This window comes from Cervus elaphus, chromosome 28, assembly GCF_910594005.1.
Source record: "Cervus elaphus chromosome 28, mCerEla1.1, whole genome shotgun sequence".
NCBI classification, from domain to species: domain Eukaryota; kingdom Metazoa; phylum Chordata; class Mammalia; order Artiodactyla; family Cervidae; genus Cervus; species Cervus elaphus.
This window is the reverse complement of record NC_057842.1, coordinates 45,828,109-45,831,284: the sequence shown is the minus strand read 5'-3', so window position 1 is coordinate 45,831,284 and position 3,176 is coordinate 45,828,109. Positions and strand designations below refer to the sequence as shown.

At 39.6% G+C, this 3,176-nt stretch overlaps 1 pseudogene; it reads left to right on the top strand.

Moving 5' to 3' along the window:
- Positions 1-826: 826 nt before the first annotated feature.
- LOC122685387 lies at positions 827-1,685 on the top strand (annotated as a pseudogene).
- The last annotated feature ends 1,491 nt before the right edge of the window (positions 1,686-3,176 follow it).

Genomic DNA, 3,176 nt, shown 5'->3' with positions numbered 1-3,176 from the left:
ACTCATATTTCCATTATACTTACAGCAATGAGTTATCCTTATATTTTTTCTGGTTCAAAGTCTTTTTGTTGCTATTTTATAATGCTTATAATGAACATTTTATTATTTTGATCACTTTATTATATAAATATAGGCTTCCCTGGTGGCTCAATGGTAAAGAATCCATCTGCCAATGCAAGAGATACAGGTTCGATCCCTGGGTCAGGAAGATCCCCTGGAGAAAGAAATGGCAACCCACTCCAGTATTCTTGCCTGGGAAATCCCATGGACAGAGGAGCCTAGAGGGCTATAGACCATGGGGTCAAAAAAAGTGTCAGACACAATTTAATGACTGAAACAACAAAAATATATATGTATACACATATACATATATACATATATATTTCTGTTCTATATATAGAGTTGCTGCTGCTACTGCTAAGTCACTTCAGTCATGTCTGACTCTGTGCGACCCCATAGATGGCAGCCCACCAGGCTTCCCCGTCCCTGGGATTCTCCAGGCAAGAACACTGGAGTGGGTTGCCATTTCCTTCTCCAATGCATGAAAGTGAAAAGTGAAAGTGAAGCCGCTCAGTCATGTCCGACTCGCAGCGACCCCAGGGACTGCAGCCTACCAGGCTCCTCTGACCATGGGATTTTCCAGGCAAGAGTACTGGAGTGGGTTGCCATTGCCTTCTCCAATATATAGAGTTAGATAGAGCCATATAAATAAAGACAGAGATAGATTGAGATAATTTTTTTTTTTTTTTTTAGTTTTTCCATGGCCACAAATGTTCTATGTTAAAAAAAAAAAAAATACTATTCTGGCTCTTTCCCATCTTGCAAGATGGTGGATGAAAACACAGGGAAGCTAGATAATAATAAGAAGAAACATAAAGCCAACAAGGCTGATGCCAGGGCAAGGTTAAGAAGGGTAACCTCAAGGCCAAAACACCTCAAAAGGGGAAATCCCACAACAACCAAAGCCCCATCCTAGTCAGAGGAATTGGCAGCTTTTCCCCATCTGCTTTGCGTTCCAGCAAAGTCGTGGAAAAGAGGAAGTAATCATAAGCTACATTTAAGATTGAAAATAAAGAGAAACTTCTTTCTACTACACAAAACTAGTTTGGGTGGGGGTGACAGAAATGATGGGACCCAAGTGGCTAAGCTTCACAGGACACCTGGATACTGCTCCACTGAAGATGTACCTTGAAAGCTGGTAAGCCTCAGGAGAAAACCCTTCCATCAGATGTGAAGAAGCTGTGAGGTAGCATCACTCCCAGCACCATTCCAAGCATCCTCACTGGGCATCAGAGGCATGACGGTGGTTTTCTTGAAGCAGCTGAGCAGTAGCATGCTGCTCGTGACTGGACCTCTGGTCCTCAGTCGAGTTCCTCTGTTAGAACACACCAGAAACTTGTCATCACCACCTCCACAAAGACTGATGAGTGGTGTGGAAATCCCAAAACATCTCCCTGAGGCTTATTTCAAGAAGCAGCAGCTTCATAAGCCCAGATACCAGGAAGGTAAGACCTTCGATGCAGAGGAAGGGAAATTCAAGCTCACAGAGCCGCACAAGGTTGATCTGAGAGACCTGAACTCACAAATTCCGCCAAAAAATCAAAGCTGTCCCTCAGTTCCAGGGCTACCTCTGTTCTGTGATTCTGCTCACAAATTGGTGTCCTAAATATCTTACAACGAACTGATACATTGACCCCCAAAAGTTATTCTGGGTGGGGTAGATATTATGTTGATCACAAGTATAAAGCTCTTCAACATAACATAAACATATTGTAAATTTTGTGGCTAATGATTAAATACATACACTGTATCAGAAATGAATCACATAATGAATTCCACAACCCTGTTTTTATTCCAATTAATTCATGCATCTATGATTTGATAGTACTTAATGCTAAATTATGACAGTTTTCAGAGTTATTTCTTTTTCTAATTTTTCATATTTATAGAGGTAAAAGAAAGTGCTTCTTTTATCCACCTAGAAGAAAGAAAAGTTTTGTTAAGGAATGACATTAAAGGCTAGACTCTCCTTTCTAGTTATATATCAAAATAACAAAGTGATCCATCATAAAAAATTACTTCTAATGCCCTACCTGCTGACAACTTATTTAGGGCCTCCTTCAATTTTGTTGAAAGCCAAGAACTAGAGACCAACTGCCTTGAGAACAGGTTTTATTTTAATTCCATGATAAGAGTAATTCACTTTTCCCCCTTTCAACACCAAGGTTTTTTGAGTTTTTTTATTGAGTTATTTTATCTTACTGAGTTGTATTTCAAGTTATTCCTTAGTTATTCCCCAAGTATTTTATACCCTAGGGCAAGATACCCTAAGCAAGATTCACTAGGAAATAAGTTGGCCTTTATTCATAAAAGGAAAAGGTAAATGAGAGCTCCCAAAATATTGGCCCTGGGTAGATCCATTTTAAAAGAGCACAGAGGAAGATGATTCTCCTAAACATTACATGTGCCTGCATACCTGTTAGAAAGTCTACATACTCTCCAAGAACGCACACATTCCAATTTGAATGTTATTGGACTAAAGATCGCTCATGATCTAGCCCCTACCTACTTTCCAGGCTCAATTCAAATCTTTCTCTCACTCATGCTTTCAGTTCCTCTGGGTCATTGATATGATGTTCCTGCTGCCTGAAAGCTATTTTCTCAGACATCATCCCTAACTATCCAATACATAATAGGTTTCTCAGTTCTCTCTCTCTCTCTCTCTCACACACACACACACACACACATAATTCTATACTCTTCTTTCTCCTAACACTTATTATAAACTGCCATCAGATATTTACTTGTATTTATTTAAGTAGCTCACTAGACCAGTGCCTAATGTGGTCCGTTACCAGGACCTTTAGCATCAGTTGAGAACTTGATAGAAATGCAAAGTCCCAGGACCCATCCCAGACCTAATGAATGAGAAACTCTGAAGCAATCTGTGGTTTATTAAGTCTTCCAGGTGTTTCTGATGCTGCTAAAGCTTGAGAACCCCTGTGCTAGATCATAATCTCCATGAAGGAAGAGCATACATCAGTTTTTTCATCACTGTATACCTAGAATTTTGCCCAGTGGCTGGCATATAAGAAATGTTTTGTAAATTTGTATTGTCGAATAAACTCAAATAAAACAGAAGTTTGCCCACAGTAAGGGATATAGTATGGCTTATA